Source organism: Aphelocoma coerulescens, chromosome 1, assembly GCF_041296385.1.
Source record: "Aphelocoma coerulescens isolate FSJ_1873_10779 chromosome 1, UR_Acoe_1.0, whole genome shotgun sequence".
NCBI classification, from domain to species: Eukaryota; Metazoa; Chordata; class Aves; order Passeriformes; family Corvidae; genus Aphelocoma; species Aphelocoma coerulescens.
The window spans coordinates 76,783,986-76,803,766 of NC_091013.1; the positions used below are offsets into that span (position 1 = coordinate 76,783,986).

At 38.0% G+C, this 19,781-nt stretch overlaps 2 long non-coding RNA genes across 2 annotated transcripts; both read right to left on the minus strand.

Annotated features, from left to right (window-relative positions):
• Nucleotides 1-4,147: 4,147 nt before the first annotated feature.
• On the minus strand, nt 4,148-10,757 carry LOC138119082 (uncharacterized). Its single transcript, XR_011155379.1, has 3 exons — nt 10,689-10,757; nt 5,285-5,367; nt 4,148-4,196 (listed from the first exon to the last, which is right to left on the minus strand). It is a non-coding gene; the product is annotated as an uncharacterized lncRNA (long non-coding RNA).
• Nucleotides 10,758-12,123: 1,366 nt separating this feature from the next.
• LOC138119085 (uncharacterized) lies at nt 12,124-19,736 on the minus strand. The gene is made up of 3 exons (XR_011155380.1): nt 19,660-19,736; nt 14,479-14,606; nt 12,124-13,934 (listed from the first exon to the last, which is right to left on the minus strand). It is a non-coding gene; the product is annotated as an uncharacterized lncRNA (long non-coding RNA).
• Nucleotides 19,737-19,781: the final 45 nt, after the last annotated feature.

Here is a 19,781-nt window from a genome sequence, read left to right on the forward strand (position 1 = left end):
CTCTCCTCTGTACTTTAAAAGCATTCCCCCTTGCCCTATCACTATCTGCCTGTCACTCGTCCTCTTTTTTACAATCCCCCTCTAGGAACAGGAAGGTGCTAAAAGCTCTCCCTGAAGCCTTTTCCAGGCTGAACAACCCCAACTCTCTCAGCCTGTCTTCATAGGAGAGGTTTGCTCCAGCCCTCTAACCATCCTGCTGTCCCTCCTCTGGACTCTCTTCAACAGCTCCATGTCCTCCCTGTGCTGGGACCCCAGAGCTGGATGCAGCACTGCAGGTGGGGTCTCACCAGAGCAGAGCAGAGGGGCAGAATCCCCTCCCTGGCCCTGCTGCCCACGCTGCTTTGGATGCAGCCCAGGACACCTCTGGCTTTCTGGGCTGTGAGGGCACATGGCTGAGTCATGTCCAGCCTCTCATCCACCAGCACCCCCAAGTCCTGGCAGGGCTGCTCTAAAAGAGTTCTTCTCCCAGTCTGTACTCATGCCTGGGATTGCCCCAACCCAAATGCAGCATCTTCCACTTGGACTTGTTGAATCAAAGGTATTCTTTGCCCTCAGCTGGATGAGGTTTTGGGGAAATGCACAAGGAAGATGTACATGGCCACCTCAGGACTTACTAAGGAAAAAGAACTGCTTTTAATTTCATAGTATTTTGCATGTTAAAGTAATCGGCAAGTGTAGCTTTTTTTAATGTAACATGTAGGAGGAAGAAAAAAAGTCTTGTAAGAAAAAGCAAATAAACCACACACTATTTGCTTATTCCACTGCCTTTTGCTAGAGCCAGAGTGTGTTAATATATTGTATCTCAGAAACGGGTCCTTAGAGAACACACATCACTGAACCAAAACTTGGGTTTTAGCATGAATATGTACCTTCCACACATACATACCCATGCGGGATGTATTGTTGCAAGAGTGACAGCTGTACTGAAGAAAAAAAAAGTCTTCATATTTTTGCCAGCACTTGCTTTCTAAGGTAACTCTAGTAATGGAGCAATTGACCATGCAAAGACTAAACAGCAGATTTGGAAGCTAGTTTATCATTGTCTGTATCAGGGAGTCTTTCTAGTTCTTAAGAAATCCATATCCTAGCTCTTCTCAAAGTGTAGTACAAATATTTCCTTTGTATTTTTACTAAAAGAGCCAATCTCTTCCATCTTGAGAACAAGGATTCAGATCACCTTAGAAACAGAAGGACATCAGGATATCCCTCTTGGCAATGTCCTCTACATGATCAAGTGTATCTACTCCATCCTTAGCACATGTTTGCTTAAATTCTCATGAAAACCTCTATGAAAAAGATTCTGCAGTTTTCCTTAGTAACCTCTTAGCTCTGTGTAACTGCTAGGGAGCATTCTTCATTTGCAAGGGCAGTATAAGGCATTACCTATGGTACTGTGGAATCTCCTGCGTCTGAATATTTTCAAAGGATGGACAAACAAGTGTGGAGTATGTTCCATACACACTTGATTGCTGCTGCCTGCCCCATTAGTGCGGCACCGCCCCGCGACTGGCCAGACAAATCCAGACTTGTTTTAACCATGTGCTCCGAATCCCCTTTGTTCCAAGCGCGGGTAAAACTGAAAGTAACTCGGACTCCACCGAACCAGAGTCCGATTGGCTGGGTTATCCCGGGTCCGCCCCTAGTTCTCCCCTTTCCCTTCCCCCGAATAAAAGACGAGCAGGCTCCGCCCTCTGTAGCCTTGGCTCTCCTCCTGTTAACGAGTGCTCCTGTTTCTTTCTCGGGACGGGAGGGCTAAGACAAACAGGATTGAAGCACAAGCTTGAGCTGTATTTCTACCTCTTTGCTTCTGCTGTTGACATTGGCTTTACTATCACTTGCTGCATTTTGGAGCCACCGAGTCGCTGGATTGCCCGTGCCGTCTCTCTGGGCAGCTCGGGGCTGTCTAAGGCGTGTAAGGGTGAGCTGAACGACTGAGCAAGCTGAGAACATTCATCACTTGATCCCTCAGTGCAAGCCATTGTGCTGTCTCCAACTACATTTCCTCAGATCACAAAGTACCAAAGTGTTGCTCTGTGCAGCTCCTTAATTTAGAAGATGTAGTGTCTACCCTAGGAGAAGTGTGTTCATTGAACACCTGTGAAAAGGCCATTAAATTAAAATTAGTCTGGTTTTGTTACTAGGCTTTAGTGTTTGGTCTGGTATAAAACACAATTAATTTGTTTGCTTTTCATCAGCATAAAATCAGAATACAGTGTAACAGCAGGAAGAAAAGAGAGAACTCTTTCCTCCTAACAAAACTGACCTATGAATTCACAAATTGACCTATGATCAGTAAGAAAAGCAGTGCAGTAGAAAAATATCTGTTCTGCAAGGCACAGTGTAGGAATTACAAAACCACCTAATTAAAAACACTGATATGTTATAAAGATATTTATTAGTTCCTTCTTTATCACACTCTTTTATCTGTCAAAACATCTCCTGCCATACTTAACTGAATTGCTACATGCTTTCTTTACTGTGCCATTGAAGTACGTGAGATTTTAGCAGAAATCAAAACAAAGATGTTATAAAAGTACTTTACGATATGCAACAAACCAGATTTAGCATAAAAAATTTAAATATTAAGGTATTTTAAACAGTTACAGGTAAGTAAAATATGACATATATGTAAAAACAACACTTACCCTTTGTTTCCATACCTTAAAGTGTGTGACTGTGAAAATTTTTATTTAGTAACTATAAGATCAAATGTCCTCAACTTAAACATTGTATGTAAAACTGCAAGGAAAGCTAACTCTGTTATTAGCTTAAAGAATTATATCATTAAATATTTTATGTAGAAGGATAATTTATGTTAGATAAACTTGATACCCAATATCTTCTTGGTAGCAGAATCTCAGTCTTTCCCAAGTTCAAGCTGATAGCAAATAGATGGAAATTGCCTTCTTACCAACTCTATTGCTTTCTTGATCAACACAAAAGCCCAATGAATACCACTGTGAAATGAAGTTTTATTATAATGAAATCTTCTACGTCCACCAAAGGAGCAGGAAAAAAATAAATTCTTTTAATGATAATTATTTGAAAGACAAAATTTTCTACAGTATGATGATCTAGCATGTATAAAATATCATCAGATGCAAATGAATAATATAATTCCTCAAAAGAGGAAGGAAGATTTCCATGGCTCTCCTGACTTTCTGTATCCTTTGCCTACATGCCCTGTAAAGTATGAAGTGTGTAAAGCTTCCCCTTTTAGCCCAAGGAATCTATTATATATTGGTTATAATATCCTTTAGCATAGTTATTGAACCTCTATAACGATATTAGTCTTTGTATGTTGAGAAGATTTATATAGAAGTTTTTTTTAAAAGCACACCTTCAATTAGATGAATCTTCCAATTTCATTAGTGTTTTGAAAACTATCCTTTTCAATTCCTTTGTGCATCGTATGAACTGTAGCACAAGAACAGTAGCAATCAATGGCAGTATCTTTTTTTTTCCATTTGGAACCAAGGAAGAAGAAAAAGGAAGCAACATTACCATTTAAATTATTTCTTGACAACAAAAATGGTACTTTCTGCAAAGTACTTTAAACCAGCATTTGCCTAATGCCAGTTAATTGCTTCACCATGCAACCACTACTGGGGAGGGAATTCACTTTAGTGGTTTGTCAAACATGCACCTGGGTTTCACACTTTAACTTGGTAATGGGTTATTGGGAATTTTGCAGTTTGTGTTTGCTTGGGTTCTAATCTACTTCTGGCACTGATTAAATACAGCACTAACCAAAACCTCTTGCCCTAAGTAATCTACAGCTGATCCTTTGGTGCCAAAAGCATTTTCCTTTTCACTGAATGTTCTTTGGTCTAAGTGCAGCCTTCACTTACAAATTACAGATTTCCAGAAGGAAGGAAGTAATTTCTGCTGTGAGCAAGCAATGAGAGGTATGAGAGTCCAAAAGGTATATCTAGGGGGAAATAATATTCAGATGTGATTGTGCCTGTTATTAGGGCAAATTTAAAAATAGACTAAATTACAGAAAAAACTTAAAAGCTGTCCTAAAGGAAAAAAAAGAGGAAAAGTTGCATGTTACAGTTTTGCAATGATAAGCATTCCACACAGAAAGCATTCTTTAGAATACAACTAAAGTGATTTACTTACTGGAGTAAACCCCTTCAGTGATGCCAAATCATGTATGATGTTCATTGAAAATGAAGAAAATTCCATGAAATCTGTCAGTAAAGATTGATTTTAAGAGCATTAAAATGTTAAGCACGGAGCAACAATATGGAAACACAAGCTTAAGATTTATGACTGGAATATCAGAATAGAAGTATTACATACTGCCACACATTCTTGGTTATGGTTCAGTGTGTTATGCTGGCTTGATAATAAAGATGGGCATAAAATTAAGCCGTGACAAGAAGGTAACAGCTGGCTTGGGTGAAAAGGAAATAGAGGAACTCATCAGTGCCAAATTTGACTATTCATTCTTTCTCTGAAAAAAAATATTTCCAAGATATGTAAAGCAATTGGCTTTCCTTGATGCAGAGATGAGCCTGCCATAGAATTTGAGCAAGCTATTAAAATAATAATTTCACTGGACAGCTGCTCTTCAAATGCTGTTTCAAACTCTGGTTGAAACAGAAGCATGCAAGCTTACAGAAGGAGAAGCAAAATCGTCAGGGCAGTGGACAAATATTATTCATTACATGTGTACCCAAACATCTTCATTATTCTTCTTTTGGAATAAAAGCAGAATATAGCCATAATTTAGAGTTTTAACAAATTTATATGTCATTTATTTCTAATGCCTGAAAAGTGAAATTTCCCTGTCCTTTACCTATATCCCAGGTATCACATGAAAAACTGAAAAAGGAATTTGGTGGTTTCATGTTCTTATTCAATTTACTCTTCTGCAAAGAGCACTGATTCTAAATAAAAAAACAACAACAACACAGATATAATCTTTTAGAGTCATCAATGCCACCATCAGTTTGTGAGAAGTACTGGAATGAAAAAGAATATGTAAACCAGAAGTGCACACTGTCCTTGCTAAGAACAGAGATGCTATAAAAAACAAAGGTTTTCAAAAATGGAACAATGAAACGCCTGAAGAAGTTAAAGTGTTTCCACTAGGGAAGGAAATGTTTGCACAAATAAGAATCACTTTCCTTCTTTCCTTGAGGGAGTTGCTGTATCATTGCAGTCATCAGAAAGAAATCCCCAAACTAATACATTAAAACTAAGCAGCACTGATGAAAAGGAAGAATAAGAAAAGACATCATTGCTGGAAAGAAAATATTATCTGTCATCTTACTTATTTTAATCAATTTCAGCGTTGGATGGACAGATTAGCCATGTGAAGGCTTTGCATTTCACCTCTGCAGCATTTTATCGGACCTAAGAAAAAATATAAAAAGGAGCTGAAAATAACTAAAAGTGCCAGGGACTTCACAAAACGTGTAGGATAGTAAAAACCTGGAATCACATTTTAAGAATTCTCCTGAGTTTTAAGTGTATTTCTCAGGCAAGGGGTTCCTGTGAGTGAAAGTAAAAAGGGTTGGAATTGATCTTTCCTTTCCTACCTAATCTTTTACTAATATTTTCCAGTGGTGATAATGAGCTTTTCTGTGACACAGCCATACCTGGATTCTGTTTGTGGGTGCTTCAGAGTGCTAGAAGTGCCAGCTATGTCTTTTTCACGTTTTAGTGAAAAAGATTCAAATACCTTTGAGAAAAATCACTGCAGCAGCAACAACTACAGGAGAATGCAAAATCTTCTAGGAAGGCCAGATGCCTTAGAATAAAATACTGACAGATTCTATAAATATTTGTGTGTAAATTGTAAATACAGTCCTAAAAATGTAACGGTTTAATAATTTGTTTATATTTAATTAATATAGCAATTACATGACTCATAGATGCTACTTAGTTCCAGCCTCAGCTGTGACTTGTTTGTTCACATCCACTGCTCCAAATGTAACATCTGTAGTGAATGCTCTAGTCACATTTCTAGGAAATAAAACCAGGAACACAACAGTTAGGAAAAAACCGGGATTTAACAGAAATGATTAGACACTGTGTTAAAACATTTTACGTGTATGAAGCAAAGGATAAAAAAACCCCAAAATATTCTGTGCAACTGAAAAGAAAATTAATTTCTGGAGAATGCTCAGCTTAAGAAAAAGGATCAAAAAGCATTGCCTTCCATGGTGTGAAATATTCATCAAAACTGAACTGTTCCTGTTTATGATGTTTTAGCATATTCATTATTATGTCATGAACGGTACAAGTTATGCATTCTGTCTCTCATTTTGTTGGGATGCTTCTCTACTCGGTTTTGAGGTAGGTAGTCCTGAGAAAACTAGATATTTAGAACAAAACCTTGTTAACTAATTTAATTGCAGCCTGGAAGTTTGCTTGCTAGAAGAGGAAAAAAAATCACTTAAATATTTATTTAATAACAATATAGTGAATATTAATTATTTTCTAAGGACAGAGAATGACAACAATAGATTTAATAGAGGTAGTCCCAAGGCCTATTCCCAAAGAGGTTAAAGAAAGTCTACAAGGTTTCCATTTATATATTACATTCTTTAAAATATCATTGACTTTCCCTATTGCATTTTTAGATAAGAAGACAAACCAGAAAGGCTGCAAGCACAACAGAAATTTTCAGCTGAGAAGAACAGAGAACCAAGCTGTTTGCAGAATGAACAGTGCACAAAGCGAAAGAGATGAGGCACAAGTATTTTCCTAGGATAAAACTTCTATTTTAAATACACAACAGAACTGTCAAGGCAGAGGCATAGCTACAGTGAAATTCATTTATCTTTATCTGTACAACTGTTTAATACTAGATGGTATCTCAATACACATATCCATGGAAAATCCACTAAATAAAGAGAAAAGAAAAAAACATGAATGGCACTCCAGGGAAATTGATATTTAATCTGCATGCCATGACATATCCATGAGAAGGAGCTATGTTTTCTCTCCTTTTAAACTCCTTAGATGGAAGTGGGGAATACCAAACTAGTTAGACAAATTTTTGTTCCTAGGCTACCCAAAGAATAACCACATTGATTCATTATGGGTATTCATAGCTTAAAAAGTTAGAAAGGATCAAGAGGCCATTTAGCATGATCTCCTCTATAACACATTACATTTATTTTCTAAAGCAAAGCTTGATAACAGCCAGCCAGACTGGATTTCAGAGAAGGCGAGTTCATAATTTTCCCTGGCTAACTGTTCCAAACTTCACTTGGTAAAACTGCATGTATGTTTTTCTCTTTTTTAGCTTTAATTTGCAGACCTTCCTTCTTAGTTTATTTCTGCAATGACATTAAAAAAGCAATTTGATAGGTCTCATAATACAAACAAGATACAGAAATGACCCAAGATACACATGATGTGGAATCACGTCCCATTTTGCAAACAGAGGTCAATATGTGCAGGCCAAAGCACAGACAGAGATAACTCAAAATAGGAGATGTGCCAACTCAGGTCAACTTTCTAAGTCCTATAGGAGCAAATACATCCTCAGAGATAGTTACAAGGCCTTCTACCAATCACAGCAAGCCTAAGTTTATGGTTTAGTTGCTTTATGACAAGAATGATTACAAACAATTATCCTCTAACAAAAGGGGAGAAATTAAAAGGAAAACAATCATAAGCTTACTGAAGTCTCTTGTGTAGCTACATTCCTCCAGGCACAGAACTTTTGCTTCCTAACAAGATGTTATTTTAAGATTGTGCTTTAACAAATCTGCATGTTTTCATTCAGTGCTTTTTCCTGTTGCCATAGTGAAACAGAAGCTGGCATATGAAAGGAGATACAGCCATTCTGAAAACTCAGTGCAGTGACATAGGTGATTTCAATCACCACTGCAGAATATGGAGATTAATTTCCTAACACTTATTACAAAAATATCCTAAGAAAACCCCAAAACAAAAACGATAAATTAGCTTTAATTATCTCATTAAAGCCTATGTTTTCCAAAACAATTATTTAATTAGTGTACAGAGGGACTGAAACGAAATGCTAAAACAGAAACTACTATTTGTTTTTGATGCAGCATAAGGAAAAATGAAACTATAATATGAAATGTCAAACTTTTAATAAGTCCTTAATTTCTGGTAAAACTTGATGAATGGTATCAAATGTATGGTCCAAATGAGTTCTAGTAAAAAGAAGTTTCCCAACAAAGACATGAGCAAGGAGTCTGTAACTGGACAATTGTAAATTTTCTGGCAGGCACTAAGCCACGATATTCAACATACTGGTGCATCTCAGTCCATTTGCTAAGCTCCATCACTCTGACTGATAGCTTTTTGGTATTACCCATTCTTTTGATTCACCACTCTTTTCTTTAACCTATGAAAGATTTTCCCAAGCTAAGTAATTTAATCTCTGCAGACCGAAAGCTTAGCCAATATTCTCTTAAATGACATGACTACATTGAAATACTGCTAAGTGGCAACAACAAAAGACATGAGAGAAACTAAGATTAGCGTTGCACATCTTCATTGCTAATTAAGTGGTTTAAGATTTTGAGATCGAAGGAGCTACATCAAAGGCAAAGTACAATAATATTTTATAGCTCCAGTGATGAGTTTTCCATTGATAAAAGCTTCAAATCCACAAACAGCAGCCTTATTATCTAAAGAAAAGATATATTTAGTTTCAATTGATTTACTGTTTTAATTGGTGCAAGGTTGTAACATCACTACCTGAAACGAGTATTTTTTGTGCAATATTTAAATTGTGATTAAAACATCAACACTTTCAGTGTAACACTGCTTTTCACTACAAAATGTCAATCAGCATGCCACACTTAGAACTTCTGGTTGTACTTTAGAAATGAAGGTATAATATTCATCAGTGCTTGACAAATAGACATCTCCAGAAATATATAAGGAGGTGTAGAACTTTTAATCTCTAAATCATTAATCAAATTTCTTCCAGAAGAAGAGGAAAACATGACCTTCTAAAGGTTGTTTGATACACTGGCAGAGCTGGAGGTTTCAAGCTATTGCCTACAAAAGAAGTTACCACTGCAGTATGTCTATAATAGCACAAAAACCAGTATGTGCTTTTGTGAGGCTACTTTGGCACTGAAACCCCTGGAATACAAATTCTTGTGCAGAGACACATGTGACAGATTTGTTGAAGCCATAGCTCCAGCATGATCGAGACGGCTTGGGGCAGGATGTAGTTGAAAGGGGAGGAGATTGTGGAATTATGTTGCAGGATTGGAAAAGACCTGTGATGTGACAGAATGTGTTCTTAGGGAATATGGACTAAAAAACAAGTTAGCCTGCTTGGCTAACTTTTATTAGCTTATTTTCGGGTTAGAATAGCAACTTCTTCTGGATATTTTGATATTTTCCTTGTAACAGCTAACGTAAGTTGTCTAACCCAAGTCAAAACCAAAACATGAATACATTTCCAGAAACCTTCTATCATCCTAGGTATTTCTTATGGTTTACAGTTCAGCCAAGGAGGTCTTTTAAAGGGCACAGAATGCATATGCTACTGCAGAAAGTTTCTCTACAACAGTCACTTGATTCCACATAGGCAGAAAACACACTTAAAATAAAGCCAAGCCCTTCACTGACCAAAGAGCTTTAGGTATTTGTTTGACTATAAATCTCTAAAAATAAAAACTATTTCTACTCAGTTTCAGGACTTGCCTTCATTTAGAGCTTGAATTCCCCCCCCCCCCCTTTTTCTTTTTAATTTTTATTTAACTAAATACTAAATAGCATTTTGACTAAAAAATAGCTTAACAAATGGATTATTTTTTCAGGGCTGAGTTATGAAAAAGGACAACAAATAGTATACTCTACCTGGGCTACAAAACCTATTTATCCTTGCCATGATAAACACCTTCCAGAGGGAATGGATTTCCCAGTCTATCCTGAAGACCATTTTTTACAGGATTCAATAGATTTGCACTTGGTAATGCATAGGCTAAATAAAGAGTTTATGAAATATTAGAAAGCTATTTTTTGAAATATAAACTAGGGAAGGATGATTGAAACTAATCCTATATCAATGGCTCACATTCATTTATGCAGTTCAGAACACAAAAGTAACAGTTTCTATAATGAAAACCTGTGCTGTGCACTGCTGAGCTGTAGGCTGTCTGTCTAAGGGATCATGAGTTCAGGATAGTTCTTTAAGCTCTTACAAGGTCTTTGTTTAGAACATTTCATTTGAATTATTTAAAGACCATCTGATGATTTATGTAAAAATACTTCCTTTGCTTCTCTTGAAACACGCTGTGGCAGGAGTTGCAACTGTTGTTGGTAATTATGCCTGTAGGAAATCTGTTAAACAGATGCTACACAGATGCCACATGGTGACCACTAATTTGGTAACATCCCCAAACAAACGACAAATTATTTTTTATTATGTTAGCTTCCAACAAGTATCCAAAAAAGAGTTCTGATAAGCATTTATGAAACTCAAGGAGCAAGTCAATATACAAACAGAAAAAAATTCTTACTAGCATACTGTAAATTACATCATAAATGTAAAATGACAACGACTGTGTCCATCCAAATTGCAGGCTGAAATGGTTTTATTTGATCTTCAGCAAGGCAAAACTTCTGGATATCCTTTGCCAAAAGGAAGAGGTATCTCTGCCAGAATCTATGGAATTTGTATTACAATTGCAATAAAAGAGGGAAATTTGTGTTTGCTCTGTACTTACAAGAATGATGTAGCTGTCAAAGTTCTGACTGTCTCTCATCTCTCCAGAGGGCCTGGCAGCTTGGGCTCAGTGCCAGCCTTGTCAGCACAGCTGTGGAGCCTTGAAAGATTGCTGTGAGAGGACTGCAAATTCCTGCCCCTCATTTGTTCATGTGCCTTTGAGCTTAGGGTCTTACCCATGGTTTCTCAGCTGAACTATGTTGCCAGTATGTCTGCATCCAGCCTTCCACCTCCCTGGTTCTGTCCCAGATCCTCATGGACTCAAGTTCCTGGTTTGACCTTGGACCTGCAGATGAGCCACCATGAGGAGGCCAAACAGACTGAACCCTGGCTACTATCACTAGCACTCACAGCCACCTGCTCTGATCTTCCTATTTGAGTACTGCACGACCAGAGCCACTGCCAGTCCTCCCCAGCAGACTGAACATTTCCCCACTAGTTTCTGCAAAGACAAGGCAATGGAATGATTTGCAGCACAGTAACTGTGTGATCTCCTGACTGACTGAACTCCTACCCAGCTTAAAAATGAAGGCACTGATACAGGAGCTGAGGGGGAGCTGTGGGGCAGTTCCTTGGAGACTGCCCTAGGCAGACTAGCTGTGCTGTAGGCGAAGGAGGAGACTAAAGTGTACATGGATTGGTAATTTTAAATAATCTCTGGAAACTGTTCTGGCATATGCAGGAAAGGAAAAGGTACACAGAACAGTCTGTGCATGTAGGTACAACAGCTCAGATATATTTTGCATATAGTTTAAGACAATCAACAGAAATTGATGATGTATATGCTGGAGTATTTGCTAGGGCCAGCTGGAGGATGATTATAACAGTTCCCTGATTCTCCTTTGATCCAGCTGAAGATGCCCTCATAATGACTGCAATGGAAGCTCTTGTCACCATTTGGAGAGCAAATGGTCTTCCTGATGAAAGCACTGAATTCCCCCCATGAGTGTTACTCTATTAATAAGATTCCAATAGTTTTTTTCAAACTTAACAGCCTGTGACTAGTTATGCAAAACATCCTGTCAATTTATCTAGTGAGTATGTTCAAAACTGGTGTAGCACAGGGGTTTCAAGCAATATAGAAGTTACCTGCCACAGGTCCTACTTTCTAGATAACTTTTTGGAAACGATGTAGTCTATGTCAGTTTGGTGATGTCTAACTTGATAGAATTCCATCACCAGTGCCTCATCACCAGTTCCCTCATCCAGATGCATTTTTAACTTGGATTTAACTTTTAACTTCATTTTTTAAACTTCATTTAACATTTTTAACTTTTTAACTTCTTCTTTGCTCACCTTTAAAAGAAGGGATTGTTAAACTGAAAGCTATTGCAAAATTGCAGAAAGAGCACAAAACGATAAATACTGAAAATGGATCATTTAATTCCACATTGAAATAAAACTTTAAGTCTTGTTAGTGCAATATCCATGAAATATTTTATTGCAGATAGAATATGAAAACACTATTTAACAGCTGGATATTATTCTGCCCTCATACTGGGCTACTTGCAAAGTATCTCAAGCAGAGCTAAGAGACAGTAAAATAACCTCCCTGAAATAAAGTGGAATATAAATCAGATTGAAAGATAATAACATGGTGTTGATTCATATTGTCAGCTTCAATGTATTGATGAAATAACATAAGGAAGATAATAAATTTCTTACTAAATGTTTAAGTGCACCAGATAATCCTAAAACACACATAAAGTGCAACCTACAGGTGAAATGAAAGAAATGAATACTCTATTATTTTGCCCTCTCAAGGCAAAAGGCAAAATGCTCTTTAATTTACATGAACCACAGGCAACAGCTAGTAAAATGCTGACATAAGAGACTGCATAGCAATGTCTTACTGCAGTTCAGTATTTATCCAAGAACTAGTCTCTGTCTCTCAAATGCCTTTGGGACAAAATGAAAGGTTAATCTAACTGAACAACATCCCACTTCTTAATTATTGTGTAAATTTTGGTTTTTTACTGAGATTTTTTTCCTTCAATACAAATGCTATTTCTCTTGTAAATTATTTATATAGTGAAAACTGTTTTATTGTATTCTTACAGATTGATGCACTGAGATTCAGAATCTTTTATGTCTCTATGGTTCAGTTGTTGTAAAAGCTACCAATGATTGAACGTTATTTACCAAATATTTATTAAATTGCACCTACCTGAAATATGTTTGGAATCTTAATATACAAACAATGCACATCATAAAAAACATTTACCACAAATAGCATTTCCTTGTGTCTTTGCTGATTTATGCAAAGTAGACATTACGGTTTCTTAGTACATTTATACACTATTGCTCATGTACTCCTTACTCACCAGAACTCATATAAATATGTATTATTTCCACATCTAAAAGTGAAAGGAATACTCTTCTGCCATAGCAATTGAGGAACAGCATCAAAAGTGAGTTTCATATAATAAGATTTAGGTGAAGTCATTCCAGAATTGGGGACATTCTACTGGCAAAGCTCTTCCAATTTAAGACTAACATAATTTTGCCTTCAGTTATAACAGAGATCAACAACATTGTTGCCTTAAACAGCGATTTTCTTCTTGTTGTTAAATCATAGCTGTTTGTTAGGTCATAGGAACTCAAATTACACGAATAAAGATTATCCTCTTCAATGTTTAGATAGCAGAGTAAAAGAATTGAAGTATGTGGGAAAGGTGGATAGGCAGTTACTCTTAATAACAGTTGTAACATCCAAAGGCCTTCAGCAGTAGCTGTGTGTTAGTTACGTGTCATCTAATAATGCAACTATAATTAAAGGACTATAATTAAAACTATTTTTCCATTACAAGAGAATGGCTGACTGAAGGATGGTTGAAACCTGCTGCATGCACTGCCTTCTGTGACTATCTTCTTATGTGACTTGATTTATCTCATGAAAGGGAGCCTAAGAATTGTGTAAACTGCTGAAAAACAAAAGAGAGAGTCATCTTCCCTAGGGAGGTACAGCATGGTTTTAATGTCATTACTCTAAAGCAAAATTTGAGATAAAAGTCTCTGAAGCAAGGATTGGAACAGACTGCATGGGAAGTGGTTGAGTCAACATCCCTGGAAGTATTTAGAAGACGTGTAGATGTCACACTTAGTGACATGGTTTAGCAGTACACTTGGCAGAGTTGGGATGGTTGGACTTGATGATCTCAAAGCTCTCCTCCAACCTAAACAATTCTATGATTCTACGGATTTGCTGAAGTACAGAAGTAACAAAAGTGTAATTATGAATCCCAGTCTGAAACAGAATATACATGTTTGCTGAGAAAAAATTACTTCTAACAGCATTTACATATTCACTCTCACAGAGTAACAAGAATTAACTTACATCATTTAGGCTTATGTTATTTATTGATTCAATTAGTAAACTATCCAGGCCCTTCATTGAACTATCAGGTACATGGACATAACAGTCTGCAGGCCCCAAATTCTTAAATTAACAATAATATAACTGAAACCTAATTCAGGGATGTGTTTCTTTATTCAGAGTTTCCCCTCTCCAACAAAGAGAGAAGAACAACAGCATGGCAATTTTAGCCAGGGGAAAAAACACTCCCTGGTTCTTTTGTGGAGAGAGAATACTGTTCTTCATTTCTTTATATGACATTTAAGTACTACAGCGTCACATGCATTAAAAATGTAAATGGACTATTTTCATTTAAATATTAAATCAAGATATGATCTCTACAGTTCTTGTTTCTCTACATGAAGGTAAAACTCTACAACACTTGCACCACTTGGTATTTTCCTTCTGAAATCTCAGAAATAAGTATGGCACTTACTTTGTGATTAGGCACAAAATTGACTACCGTTTTCTTTTATGGATGCTTTCAGCCGACTCTTTTCCTGAATATGTAAGAATTTCACTATAATAAAGAACACACAGTTTGCAAAGATTGCCACTGCCATCCTGTTAAAAGAAAAAAAGATATCTTTTTTTTGGCTGAGGAAACTTCTGTTCCCTGTTCCCACTATCTACCTAAGTAGTCTCTCATATTCTTGCAATTTAGGGGAGTTCCAAAACAAATCCCATTTTATCAGCACGGTAATCAAACCCACTCCAAACATATCTTAATCAGTTTTATTCATTCTGTTTAATTATGTGGAAAATTTAGTGTGACCTACATTTTCAGTAAAAACATGGTTTGAACTAAGTGCAAACTCTTGTCTTAATCTCTTGCTGCTAATACATGCTCTCAGTAATGTGGAATTACCTTAATTTGAACTGGAACAACCTTGCCTTCAGTTCTCCTTTCACACAGAACCATTATAAAATAACTCTGTTTCAAGAATGCAAATTGCATTTTTGTTTCCACTCACTGATTTATAATCTGCAACTATTTAAAAAAAAAAAACCCCAAACCTACTGCACAACATCTAAAATGAACTTTGGAAAACTGAGACTAAACCCATGCAGCAAGCACACAACACATGTCCCAACTAAAACAAAACCCCCAGACCCAAGAAGCCAGTATTAATCTAGATCGGTTTCTGATAGAATTCACCTCTGATCTACAGCAAAAATTTACAGAAATTATTAGTGTAGCAGTGGAAGTGAGGGTGAGGCAGGGGAGAGATGGAAGTAGGAGGAGTGCTGCTCTTCTCAGCAGTGTCAATCTAAATCACCTGTAAAACAACTTGAATGACAATTGGCTGCATGTTGTTTGTGACAAACTATGCTAAGATACGAGGGATTGGGAATGTTTCATTTAAACAGGAGCAGAATTTATGACAACAAAATGTCAGTATTTGGTTTAAGTGATTAAAATATATCATCAATGTATGTTTGTTTTCCTGGACACTTATGGGTGTCAAGTTATTTTAAAAGCTGATTTTAAAAGAATGATAAACGTTGTGTAAATGAGCACACTGCACAGAGCACTGACCTCTTTAAATAGCATATGAGCTCCTCAGCATGTCACGGGGCTCTCTAGGGTTTCAGAGCCCATCAATGGTAAATAAGTCTTGAGTGCAAGCTAGCTGGTCTTATGACTGGGTGGGTTCAGACAGAACAAAGCCAAAAACAATGCCCCCATTAAACTTATTTGAAGCACAGTGCACTGTTTAGTTTTCTCTGAAAGGCATGCAGAGGGTACGCTTCAAAACTACTCTGAGAACTTAATCAACCTTAGGCAGCTCTTGATTTGGCTTAGAATTGCATTGCTGCTCCAAGCCAAACGAATGCAGACACACTGCTAATGCTACGGCAGCTAGTGTGAGGAGAACATACGCTTGCAAAACAAAACATTCAAGTCATACATTTTTTTCTCCAAGGAATGTTTGGATCCCAGTACATCGTGTCCATATCTCATCCAGAGGGTTTGTACCAGTGTCATGGGTAGAGACTTTTACTCTATATTTCTGAAAAGTCTACTTGATGATGTAGATTTTCCAGAGTGACCTAAGGCCAAGTAATTTTATTTGTGAGATAACTGGACAGAGCTGACACTCTAGAATACTTGGCCCCTCTAAATTCATCCTGGACCTGCAGGATGAGGCAGAAGAAATCAGAAACTGCTTGTTCAAAGGTAATGTGAAAGGAATGCAGTTCTTGTGCTTTGCAAAAACATCTGATGTTAAACTTTCTGTTGGAGAGGCCATTTGGAACAAAAATGCCTTTTCTCTATCTTAATGAGAGCTCCACATAGACTGCAAATTCTGATTAAGCTTCTATCCTTCTATAAATAAAAAACACCTACACTAAAGACTACAAAAAAAAAAGGATAGCAGATACTGTTTGAAGTATTTGTGTTAATTTCCCAACTCACATTTTTCTGCCCTATGTATGTGCAAATGGGCAAACATTTATTAGAACATTTTCTTTAGACTAAACCCAAATAACTTAATTACCCAATAGGTCCTTCTGGCTTTAAAATTATTGGTAAAATTGTGCCAAAGCCTTTACAAGGTCAATAAAAAAAACCCTTTGCATCAAGCCTGCAGAAAGATTCTGCTGTGGTGCAGAAAGAGAATAAATTAAGAGACAGTGACAATGCAGGGGAAATGTTTAAATGGCACTGACATCAGCACTTCACAATCTGATATAAGGTTATGGTTTGATTAATTTATCAAGGGGCAGGTTGAGAGGAGATGATTAGGATAAGGTTTCAGATTAAAAAGAACAACTCCAAAAAAAATTACCCTGAGGTAATTTTAGGCTGAGATTGAAAGCATGTTACCTACACTGCATTTAAGGAATATGTTTATTTTCTTACTCTCTGACCTATCTGATTTTCAATGTATGCACTGTTTCTTCAGTGCAGTAAAAAGGAAATCAGATGGCCAGCTACTGTGGAATAACACAAATTATTAGGTAAAAAATAAGAAGTACTTAGTCAAGGAGAGAGAGCAACATAATCCACTTGATTTTGGGGTTTCATTAAAACCTGGAAAATCAACACCATGAGACACAATTTTACCTACGTCTATATACACCTGATGGAACTGGCAACTCTGTAATGGTAGTATGTGCATTTAGGTCAGGTAGGTAACAGATCAAAGGGCACATCAGGTCATTATATACCTATATATTGTGGCTCTTGGTTTTGGTTGGGTTTTTGTACATTAGCAGTGCTTCTAGCATAAAAGTACTCTCTGCTCACACATACACACACAAAAAATGGGATAATGCAGTCTCAGTCACAGCCAGCATGGGTTCATGAGGGGAAAGTCCTGCTTGACAAATTTAATTTTTTATGACAAGGTAACCCACCTAGTTGATCAAAGGAAGCCAGCTGATGTAATGTTTTCGGATCCCAGTAAAGCTTTCAAAATTGTCTCTCACAGTGTTTTCCAGCTGAGGGAGGGGATTGTCCCTGCTCTGCTTTTTTTTCAAGGTGTGGTCTCACCTTGAGTCCCATGTGCAGTTTTGGGTACCACAATATAAGAAAGACATTAAACTATTAGAGAGCATCCAAAGGAGGGCCACAAGGATGGTGAAGGGCCTTGTAGAGAAGCCGTATGAGAAGCAGCTGAGGTCACTTGCTGTGTTCAGCCTGGAGAAGACTGAGGGGAGACCCCACTGCAGTCTGCAGCTTCCTCATGAGGGGAAGAGGAGGGGCAGGCACTGATCTCTTGTCTGTGGTGCCCAGTGACAGGACCCGAGGGAATGGCCTGAAGCTGTGTCTGGGGAGGTTTAGGCTGAATATTAGGAAAAGGTTCTTCACCCAGAAGGTGGCTGGGAACTGGAACATGCTCCCCGGGAAGTGGTCACTGCACCAGCCTGACAGAGGTCAAGAAGCATTTGGTCAATGCGCACAGGGTGTGACTCCTGGGCATGGTCCTGATGAAACACAGGCTTCACTTGATGTGACATAAGCACTTTAGCATAGATAAGAATTAGCAAAAGATTTAAGCGTGACTGCTGTGTCTGACTGTAACCACGTTTGCAAGCAGGGAGCTAGCCCTAGCAGGCTCAAGTGGTAAGAAGGGAGAGGCATGTTAGCTGTCAGAAAAGGCTGGAACAATGCAAAGTCATAGGTTTGGTTTTAACAGATAGAAAATAGAAGAATGTAATCAATAAAGTACCGTTATAGAAAAGCATAACAGCAGTTAGGTGAATGTGAGGAATATGTTAGATAGGAACTATGTACTGTGTTTGTAGCCCTAGGATAAAGAAACCACAACTTATGTGCACTCCGACCCTTAAAACTGTAGCTTTTGGATAAGCAAACAAACAAGGGCAGATGCCAGAATTGTAAAGTATAAAAGCCTGTGTAAAATGAACCACAGTGAGACATGCACATGGAGGTGCTAATCCCTGCAGGTTCTCTGGGCACCAATAAAGGTGGATAGTAGCCCCTTTTTTCCTATTTTCCTGGAGAATAAAATTTCTTAAGGAATTTTAGCAGTGTTTGGCTTTACTGGTTTTGAATGTCAAAATTTCCAAAATTCAAAATTTCCAAAATTCAAAATCAAAATTTGTATTTGAATTAAAACCATTATACTTAATGTGTGTGTTCAGAATTGATTAACTGCTAATAAACACTTTTATAACTGGAATACTGTGTTGTTGCAGCATCTAAAAGGAAAGTTATGCAAAGTGTAACTGTTGACAATTTTCACTGGTTTAATTCTTATAATTTTATGTTGCTGGAGATCTGTAAGGTCCCAATAGCCTCAAAAGGATTTCACACAAGCACTCAAGCTTGTACTTCATGATCAAACCACAAAGTCAACACCACTGCCAGTAATGGATTCTATTTTTAGCACATGGAGGGAGCAAAAAAAAAAATTATCACCCAACAATAGATCATCAATAATCTGTAGTCGTGTAAGACCATAAATGTGCAAGTAAACCGGAGAAAACCCCAAATCCCTCTACTAGTATTTTCTTACTAAAGATGTCAAAGGGACTGAATGTGATGCTGTGGTTTAGAAAGCCACAAGTACAAACCCTTCTATATTCTAGCACATTACCTCATCACTGTTAATGCAGAATCCAGTCTGAGGACTATCCTTTAGACAGTATATTTGTAACTTGCTAAACCGAAGTCCAGGAAAAATGGTGGGAATATAGCAGAAAGAGCCCTACGGGACTATAGAAACAAACAGCGAAAATGAAAACTAGTAGTAGGCACCTGAAAAGGCTGTCCTGGCCTTATACAACCCAGAGCTCGGTGTTGTACCTGCCCACAAGAGCTGCAGGACCAGGACACAGCCGGCGAGGCTCCCCAAGACTTTGGAGCGTGATGCTCTATCGCCTTCTGGAGTTTAGAGGAAAACACTAATTTCGCTCAGTAAGAGAGCACACCTAAAGCACAAAACGTCAGAAAGCCTGGGGGTGCCTTTTGTCCATTTATCTTTGCGTTCCTCCCGCCAAGCTGCTATTTAAAGTTTAAAAGGGCGTTGAGTAGCCGCAGCTTAAGCACGCTGGAAGCCCTCAGCCTCGCCCCAGCAGCAGAGCGGCGCCCACCCAGAAGATCTCTGCAAAGGGCCACCAGCGGAGAGGCCCCAGGACCCACCCCGAGCTGCGGGGCGCCTTCGGGAGCCAGGAGCAATCCCGGCTCCAGAGCAGATCCCGCCGCCGCTTCCCGCCCGGACAGCCCCGGCACGAACCACGGCACAGTCGCCCCGTGGATGCCCG